We start from the raw sequence: 10,519 nt of genomic DNA on the forward strand, positions 1-10,519 counted from the left end.
ATTTTCCACCATGTAAACTGAGGTGCAATTGCGCACAGTCCTGTGGACCTGATTCTGTGACGGGTCAAAATGCGGCAGGTGTTCCCAATGTTTCTCAGGGTGAAAATTAAGAAGCTCTTAAGCTCCGACCAGGTGTACGCGCTGGGACGCAAGAGGATCCTGGTTGAGGATAGCTAACGTCACGTGGGGCAATCTGTAAACCAAACGTGGAGACTTATCTGATCCTTTTCCGATACACGTGAATGACGGGAGAGGCCAGGGTGTCCCTGGGACCAGGCGCGGTGTACGCTTTTGCCTCGGAAGGATGAGGTGAGGAGACCGCGAAATGCACAGATACACAGCATTAAAATGCCTCATTCAATGTGGGTTCGCGTTGCCAAAGTCCAAAGCAGGGTGATTACAAATTAAAGACATGCTTTTAACTTAACGCTTAGGGATGAAGACTGTCAACTTAACAAGAGCAGTTCACTTAGAAACGCCCCTCAAGAGCCAACAATTCAAAATTAACAGCAGAGGTCGGACAGAGAGAGAACTGCACAGGGAGCAATCCTGGCACGGGAGAGGAAACAATGGCAAGATTAAAGCTACAAGTCCGGGAGGGAGGGTGAACATGCCTTGCAGCGTGCAGGCTCAATTCCAGAAGGAGGTGTGAAATGGAGGGAGAAAGAAAGCTTCCGGTGGCGCCGGGTATGAACTGAAAGAAGGTTCGCAGGTCAAGCTTACTTTGGAATGAGAATAGATTACATCCCATGCCACACCTCTTCAGTCAAGACCCACGTGGTAAATGCGTCTCAGTCATGCATACGTGTCATCCCTTCCTGCTCCGTCCCTAGATTCCCAGGGGATGCCACAATGGAGAAGAGTGGGGAGAGGTGAAATTAGGAAACCTTACCCTACGGTGACATGCAGACAGATAGACTGGTGTACACAAAACGACATAGTGATGGACACTGGGCATACAAAGAAGACAACACCTACTTTCCTAGAGGAGTTCAAACAAAGAAAACAGCTTCCCCTAGAACGGTTTTGAGCCTTCTCAAGGCATAAGAGTTTGATTCTTAGCCTGATTCTGGGAGAGGGCTGGGATTCGGCCTAGGCCACAAATGCCTGCTGCATGCAGAGTAGCTGTGTCATGATTTTCCTGGTAGGAATAGAGGCGTGATCTGAGGCGGGTGTTTGGGGGGGGCATGTTGTAGTGCTTGCCTGCGGGTGGAGGTCCTGGCGGAGTAATCGAAAGGTCCGGCTCATCGAGGGACCCCTTCGGATCCTGGCTGCAATCGAGGAGACTGGGGGCGCATACGGTCTCCACTTCGTCCCTTGAATCGGTCACGATCACGTGGGTCATCTCGTTGACACGCGCACTCTCTTCACCTAAGTGGAGAAAAATTTAAATATTAGACTCAGCCTGATGGTGAGGGATGTGATCAATCCTAAGTTCCTCTGCCTGGGTGCACAGGCTGGTGTCAGCGTGGTTCTCTTCCAAGGGCCGGAGGTCCAAAGGCCATTTCCCAGCATTGAGCCTCGCCAGAAGTTCCTGGGGAGGACTGGCTGGGACAGGGACGAGAAATCAGGCAGTCAGTAAACACAGAGAGGAAAATCATAAACATTTCAACACCTGGACGGAAACCCGAGGGTCCTAAGTGCATTGGACGAGGATGGCTTTTGCTGTGTTCCACCTCGGAGACCATCTGAGGCCAGGGGTCACGAATCCACCCTGAAGTCAGTGGACATAATCGCTGAGCGGGTAAATCTCGTGCCCAGCACCCTGTGAGACAGGTCTCCTTAAATCTCCTGGTGCTGTCTTTAATGCGCTTATCCCTCTTGGATGCCTGGGAATACGTTGCCCAGCTCAATTTTGACAGGAGAGAAACCTCCTTTTGAATGTGGCAGACTCCGTATTACGGACACACATCCCTGACCTCTTGACTCTGTGACAAATACATGCTTCCTTTTGGAAGCACCTTTCCAGGAAACAGTACACACAGGTCCCACAACCCTCACTCTTTAAGGCCGCTGCAATGAGGTTTTGCAGCTAAATATTTAGGTAAGCAATCGCTGTTGTAGCCCGATGAGAGGAAAGTTGTAAAAGAACGTCATGTCACCACCAAGGACTTCCCCTCATAGTTCTTCACTATCACCTGTTCCCTGAAGCATCAAGGCCCTACATTCCTGAAAGGGAGAACGGTGCGGGGAAGCAGAATATGACAACCAAGTCTGCACCTATCTCAAACACTGCTTGTGCCACACTAATCAACACGTGTCCTTTAGGCAGTGTGCCCATCCTACACGTATTTTCACCCGAAGCCTTCAAGAGGTGAGGAGAGAAGAAAGAAGATAGGTTCTGAAAAGCGGCAGGATGTTCCTGTGTCAGGATGGAAAAAGATTTCCTTTTCCAGCATGCAAGCCTGAAGGTTGAATTGCATACAATTTGTAGGCCCGGTTTTGTTATGGGCAAAATTGCCGCAGTTATTCTCAACGTTTCTAAGTGTGAAAACTAAGATGCTTTGGCCCTTCCCGCAACCTGTACGGACTCCAGCTCCTTGAGGGTTCTGAGGGAGATCGGTTACCATTATCAAGTCTGATATCGTCCAAACTACACCAGGAGACTTAGAAGAGGCCTTTCCCTGTGTGTGACATTGGATGTCAGAGCCCAGGAAGTAAGTCAATGGGGGCAGAGAAAGGGTAGGTTTTGGCCACAGAAATAGGAGCTGAGGATACCAGGGAAATACAAAGAAACCCCCACACTTAACCTGCCTCCATGCACGTCGCTTCGCAGTTCCCGAAGCTCAAGCCAGGGTCATGCAAAATTGAATGCATACGTTTCACATAACGCTCCTGTTTCTAGACTATCAAGCGAACAACAGCGGTTTAACGAGAAACACCCCTCAAGGCCAATGCGCCCAAAGTGAACACCCAGTGACGGACAGTGCCAGAAGTCCAGAGGGCGAATCCTGGCAGCCCCGGAGAAGAAAGCTACGAGGCCCTGAGGGTGAAGCTGAGGGGCAGAGTGCAGTATCAACTGAAGAAGGAGCTGTAAGTACATGGAGAAAGGAAGTTTTCGGTGTGGCCGAGCATGAACTAAACGAAGGATAGAAGGCCAAGGTGAAGTGGCACTGAGTAGAGACTCGGACCCCTGACATATCTCTTTCTACAGGACCTCCGTGATCAGCGTGTCAGAGTGTGCTCTTTCACCACATTTCAGGGAAAGCACAGCGTGGGGAAGACAGGGGTGGCCTGATCTTTGGAAACTTTACCCTAAGGAGACTTGCAGATAGGTAGGAGCACACAAAGTATGGATTGAAAGGCTCTGAGCATACGGAGAAGACAGCATGCATTTCCCTACGGCAAAGGGAAAAAAATATTCTCCTAGAAGGGATGTGGACCTTCTTGAGATGTGAGTGTTGAGTGCTACTCTGATTCTGGGTGCGTGTGTTGGGATTCGGCCCACACCCCAGGTGCCCGCTGCATGCAGAACAGCTGCGTCATGATTTTCTTCACGGGAACGGAGGTATGATCTGAGACGGGTCATTTGAAGGAATGCTCTACGGCGTACCTATGGGTGAGGGTCCTGGCAGAGCGACTGGCTGGTCCAGCTCATCAAGGGACACCTCTTGTTCCCGGACAGGATCGCAGAAGTTGAGTGTGGATGCGGACCCTGGTGAGTCCCGTGCATCGGGCACGTCCACGTGGATCATTGGAGTGGCTCGTGGACTGCCTTCACCTAGGAGGAGGAAAATTGAAATACACATTCGGCCCGATGGGGAGCGGTGTGATCCATCCTAACTCCCTGTGCCTCGTGTGCAGAGGCTGCTGACAGCATGGTTCTCCCGGAGCTTCAGGAAGGCCAAAGGCCACGCCCCAGATGGAGCCTCTGGAGAAGGACCTGGGGACGACCCGCTGAGAACAGGTGGGAAAAAGCAGGGATTCCACCAAGACAGAGAAAAGGCTAACTTCAATACTTGGATGCCTGGATGGAGATCAAAGATCTCTCGGAGCACTGGACAAGGACGGCTGTGCCTGACTTCCACCTGGACGCTATCTGGGGCCCTCTGATATCTACCCTCCCGTCAGTGGACATAATCGCCTGGATGATTCTTGCGCAGCGCACGTTCCAGGACAGGTCTTTTTCAGGTACAGTGCTGCGTGCACTGATGTACTCCACCCTCGTGGGTGCCTGCAAATATTGCGGCTGGCCTATCTTCCAAAGCAAAAGGAATCCCTTTTGAATGTGGTACACGTCACACGATGGAGACAGATCCTCGACCTCTGGATCCTGTGACAAATACATGCTTCCTCCTGGAATCTCTCCAGGGAAAATACACACGGCCCGTCAACCAGATTCCCTTGGCTTGCTGCCGTGAGGGGCTTCAGCTAAGTAGGTAAGTAAGGAATCGCCTTGGGGTACCAAGAAGGGTTACGTTTTCTTAAAATATATGTAGCAACCAAGGGTCCTGCACTCACATTTCTTCACTATCACCTCTGCCCCGAGTGTCAAGGCCCCACGGATTTGAAGGCAACTGGCGTGGAGGCAAGCGGACTACGAAAATGAAAATCTGCAAATAACTCACACAGGCTCGTGCCACACTTTAAAGCAGGTCCTAAACGCAAGGTGCCATTCCTACATGGATTTCCACCATCAGCCATCCAAAAGGTGAGGAAAGAAGAAAGCAGACAGCTTCTCAACACCTTGAAGAGGTCACTCGGTCAGCATGGAAAATGGTTGCATTTTCCACCATGTAAACTGAGGTGCAATTGCGTACAGTCCTGTGGACCTGATTCTGTGACGGGTCAAAATGCGGCAGGTATTCCCAATGTTTCTCAGGGTGAAAATTAAGAAGCTCTTAAGCTCCGACCAGGTGTACGCGCTGGGACACAAGAGGATCCTGGTTGAGGATAGCTAACGTCACGTGGGGCAATCTGTAAACCACACGTGGAGACTTATCTGATCCTTTTCCGATACACGTGAATGACAGGAGAGGCCAGGGTGTCCCTGGGACCAGGCGCGGTGTACGCTTTTGCCTCGGAAGGATGAGGTGAGGAGACCGCGAAATGCACAGATACACAGCATTAAAATGCCTCATTCAATGTGGGTTCGCGTTGCCAAAGTCCAAAGCAGGGTGATTACAAATCAAAGACATGCTTTTAACTTAACACTTAGGGATGAAGACTGTCAACTTAACAAGAGCAGTTCACTTAGAAACGCCCCTCAAGAGCCAACAATTCAAAATTAACAGCAGAGGTCGGACAGAGAGAGAACTGCACAGGGAGCAATCCTGGCACGGGAGAGGAAACAATGGCAAGATTAAAGCTACAAGTCCGGGAGGGAGGGTGAACATGCCTTGCAGCGTGCAGGCTCAATTCCAGAAGGAGGTGTGAAATGGAGGGAGAAAGAAAGCTTCCGGTGGCGCCGGGTATGAACTGAAAGAAGGTTCGCAGGTCAAGCTTACTTTGGAATGAGAATAGATTACATCCCATGCCACACCTCTTCAGTCAAGACCCACGTGGTAAATGCGTCTCAGTCATGCATACGTGTCATCCCTTCCTGCTCCGTCCCTAGATTCCCAGGTGATGCCACAATGGAGAAGAGTGGGGAGAGGTGAAATTAGGAAAACTTACCCTACGGTGACATGCAGACAGATAGACTGGTGTACACAAAACGACATAGTGATGAACACTGGGCATACAAAGAAGACAACACCTACTTTCCTAGAGGAGTTCAAACAAAGAAAACAGCTTCCCCTAGAACGGTTTTGAGCCTTCTCAAGGCATAAGAGTTTGATTCTTAGCCTGATTCTGGGAGAGGGCTGGGATTCGGCCTAGGCCACAAATGCCTGCTGCATGCAGAGTAGCTGTGTCATGATTTTCCTGGTAGGAATAGAGGCGTGATCTGAGGCGGGTGTTTGGGGGGGGCATGTTGTAGTGCTTGCCTGCGGGTGGAGGTCCTGGCGGAGTAATCGAAAGGTCCGGCTCATCGAGGGACCCCTTCGGATCCTGGCTGCAATCGAGGAGACTGGGGGCGCATACGGTCTCCACTGCGTCCCTTGAATCGGTCACGATCACGTGGGTCATCTCGTTGACACGCGCACTCTCTTCACCTAAGTGGAGAAAAATTTAAATATTAGACTCAGCCTGATGGTGAGGGATGTGATCAATCCTAAGTTCCTCTGCCTGGGTGCACAGGCTGGTGTCAGCGTGGTTCTCTTCCAAGGGCCGGAGGTCCAAAGGCCATTTCCTAGCATTGAGCCTCGCCAGAAGTTCCTGGGGAGGACTGGCTGGGACAGGGACGAGAAATCAGGCAGTCAGTAAACATAGAGAGGAAAATCATAAACATTTCAACACCTGGACGGAAACCCGAGGGTCCTAAGTGCATTGGACGAGGATGGCTTTTGCTGTGTTCCACCTCGGAGACCATCTGAGGCCAGGGGTCACGAATCCACCCTGAAGTCAGTGGACATAATCGCTGAGCGGGTAAATCTCGTGCCCAGCACCCTGTGAGACAGGTCTCCTTAAATCTCCTGGTGCTGTCTTTAATGCGCTTATCCCTCTTGGATGCCTGGGAATACGTTGCCCAGCTCAATTTTGACAGGAGAGAAACCTCCTTTTGAATGTGGCAGACTCCGTATTACGGACACACATCCCTGACCTCTTGACTCTGTGACAAATACATGCTTCCTTTTGGAAGCACCTTTCCAGGAAACAGTACACACAGGTCCCACAACCCTCACTCTTTAAGGCCGCTGCAATGAGGTTTTGCAGCTAAATATTTAGGTAAGCAATCGCTGTTGTAGCCCGATGAGAGGAAAGTTGTAAAAGAACGTCATGTCACCACCAAGGACTTCCCCTCATAGTTCTTCACTATCACCTGTTCCCTGAAGCATCAAGGCCCTACATTCCTGAAAGGGAGAACGGTGCGGGGAAGCAGAATATGACAACCAAGTCTGCACCTATCTCAAACACTGCTTGTGCCACACTAATCAACACGTGTCCTTTAGGCAGTGTGCCCATCCTACACGTATTTTCACCCGAAGCCTTCAAGAGGTGAGGAGAGAAGAAAGAAGATAGGTTCTGAAAAGCGGCAGGATGTTCCTGTGTCAGGATGGAAAAAGATTTCCTTTTCCAGCATGCAAGCCTGAAGGTTGAATTGCATACAATTTGTAGGCCCGGTTTTGTTATGGGCAAAATTGCCGCAGTTATTCTCAACGTTTCTAAGTGTGAAAACTAAGATGCTTTGGCCCTTCCCGCAACCTGTACGGACTCCAGCTCCTTGAGGGTTCTGAGGGAGATCGGTTACCATTATCAAGTCTGATATCGTCCAAACTACACCTGGAGACTTAGAAGAGGCCTTTCCCTGTGTGTGACATTGGATGTCAGAGCCCAGGAAGTAAGTCAATGGGGGCAGAGAAAGGGTAGGTTTTGGCCACAGAAATAGGAGCTGAGGATACCAGGGAAATACAAAGAAACCCCCACACTTAACCTGCCTCCATGCACGTCGCTTCGCAGTTCCCGAAGCTCAAGCCAGGGTCATGCAAAATTGAATGCATACGTTTCACATAACGCTCCTGTTTCTAGACTATCAAGCGAACAACAGCGGTTTAACGAGAAACACCCCTCAAGGCCAATGCGCCCAAAGTGAACACCCAGTGACGGACAGTGCCAGAAGTCCAGAGGGCGAATCCTGGCAGCCCCGGAGAAGAAAGCTACGAGGCCCTGAGGGTGAAGCTGAGGGGCAGAGTGCAGTATCAACTGAAGAAGGAGCTGTAAGTACATGGAGAAAGGAAGTTTTCGGTGTGGCCGAGCATGAACTAAACGAAGGATAGAAGGCCAAGGTGAAGTGGCACTGAGTAGAGACTCGGACCCCTGACATATCTCTTTCTACAGGACCTCCGTGATCAGCGTGTCAGAGTGTGCTCTTTCACCACATTTCAGGGAAAGCACAGCGTGGGGAAGACAGGGGTGGCCTGATCTTTGGAAACTTTACCCTAAGGAGACTTGCAGATAGGTAGGAGCACACAAAGTATGGATTGAAAGGCTCTGAGCATACGGAGAAGACAGCATGCATTTCCCTACGGCAAAGGGAAAAAAATATTCTCCTAGAAGGGATGTGGACCTTCTTGAGATGTGAGTGTTGAGTGCTACTCTGATTCTGGGTGCGTGTGTTGGGATTCGGCCCACACCCCAGGTGCCCGCTGCATGCAGAACAGCTGCGTCATGATTTTCTTCACGGGAACGGAGGTATGATCTGAGACGGGTCATTTGAAGGAATGCTCTACGGCGTACCTATGGGTGAGGGTCCTGGCAGAGCGACTGGCTGGTCCAGCTCATCAAGGGACACCTCTTGTTCCCGGACAGGATCGCAGAAGTTGAGTGTGGATGCGGACCCTGGTGAGTCCCGTGCATCGGGCACGTCCACGTGGATCATTGGAGTGGCTCGTGGACTGCCTTCACCTAGGAGGAGGAAAATTGAAATACACATTCGGCCCGATGGGGAGCGGTGTGATCCATCCTAACTCCCTGTGCCTCGTGTGCAGAGGCTGCTGACAGCATGGTTCTCCCGGAGCTTCAGGAAGGCCAAAGGCCACGCCCCAGATGGAGCCTCTGGAGAAGGACCTGGGGACGACCCGCTGAGAACAGGTGGGAAAAAGCAGGGATTCCACCAAGACAGAGAAAAGGCTAACTTCAATACTTGGATGCCTGGATGGAGATCAAAGATCTCTCGGAGCACTGGACAAGGACGGCTGTGCCTGACTTCCACCTGGACGCTATCTGGGGCCCTCTGATATCTACCCTCCCGTCAGTGGACATAATCGCCTGGATGATTCTTGCGCAGCGCACGTTCCAGGACAGGTCTTTTTCAGGTACAGTGCTGCGTGCACTGATGTACTCCACCCTCGTGGGTGCCTGCAAATATTGCGGCTGGCCTATCTTCCAAAGCAAAAGGAATCCCTTTTGAATGTGGTACACGTCACACGATGGAGACAGATCCTCGACCTCTGGATCCTGTGACAAATACATGCTTCCTCCTGGAATCTCTCCAGGGAAAATACACACGGCCCGTCAACCAGATTCCCTTGGCTTGCTGCCGTGAGGGGCTTCAGCTAAGTAGGTAAGTAAGGAATCGCCTTGGGGTACCAAGAAGGGTTACGTTTTCTTAAAATATATGTAGCAACCAAGGGTCCTGCACTCACATTTCTTCACTATCACCTCTGCCCCGAGTGTCAAGGCCCCACGGATCTGAAGGCAACTGGCGTGGAGGCAAGCGGACTACGAAAATGAAAATCTGCAAATAACTCACACAGGCTCGTGCCACACTTTAAAGCAGGTCCTAAACGCAAGGTGCCATTCGTACATGGATTTCCACCATCAGCCATCCAAAAGGTGAGGAAAGAAGAAAGCAGACAGCTTCTCAACACCTTGAAGAGGTCACTCGGTCAGCATGGAAAATGGTTGCATTTTCCACCATGTAAACTGAGGTGCAATTGCGCACAGTCCTGTGGACCTGATTCTGTGACGGGTCAAAATGCGGCAGGTGTTCCCAATGTTTCTCAGGGTGAAAATTAAGAAGCTCTTAAGCTCCGACCAGGTGTACGCGCTGGGACGCAAGAGGATCCTGGTTGAGGATAGCTAACGTCACGTGGGGCAATCTGTAAACCAAACGTGGAGACTTATCTGATCCTTTTCCGATACACGTGAATGACGGGAGAGGCCAGGGTGTCCCTGGGACCAGGCGCGGTGTACGCTTTTGCCTCGGAAGGATGAGGTGAGGAGACCGCGAAATGCACAGATACACAGCATTAAAATGCCTCATTCAATGTGGGTTCGCGTTGCCAAAGTCCAAAGCAGGGTGATTACAAATCAAAGACATGCTTTTAACTTAACGCTTAGGGATGAAGACTGTCAACTTAACAAGAGCAGTTCACTTAGAAACGCCCCTCAAGAGCCAACAATTCAAAATTAACAGCAGAGGTCGGACAGAGAGAGAACTGCACAGGGAGCAATCCTGGCACGGGAGAGGAAACAATGGCAAGATTAAAGCTACAAGTCCGGGAGGGAGGGTGAACATGCCTTGCAGCGTGCAGGCTCAATTCCAGAAGGAGGTGTGAAATGGAGGGAGAAAGAAAGCTTCCGGTGGCGCCGGGTATGAACTGAAAGAAGGTTCGCAGGTCAAGCTTACTTTGGAATGAGAATAGATTACATCCCATGCCACACCTCTTCAGTCAAGACCCACGTGGTAAATGCGTCTCAGTCATGCATACGTGTCATCCCTTCCTGCTGCGTCCCTAGATTCCCAGGGGATGCCACAATGGAGAAGAGTGGGGAGAGGTGAAATTAGGAAACCTTACCCTACGGTGACATGCAGACAGATAGACTGGTGTACACAAAACGACATAGTGATGGACACTGGGCATACAAAGAAGACAACACCTACTTTCCTAGAGGAGTTCAAACAAAGAAAACAGCTTCCCCTAGAACGGTTTTGAGCCTTCTCAAGGCATAAGAGATTGATTCTTAGCCTGATTCT

Source organism: Castor canadensis, chromosome 9, assembly GCF_047511655.1.
Source record: "Castor canadensis chromosome 9, mCasCan1.hap1v2, whole genome shotgun sequence".
Lineage (NCBI taxonomy): Eukaryota > Metazoa > Chordata > Mammalia > Rodentia > Castoridae > Castor > Castor canadensis.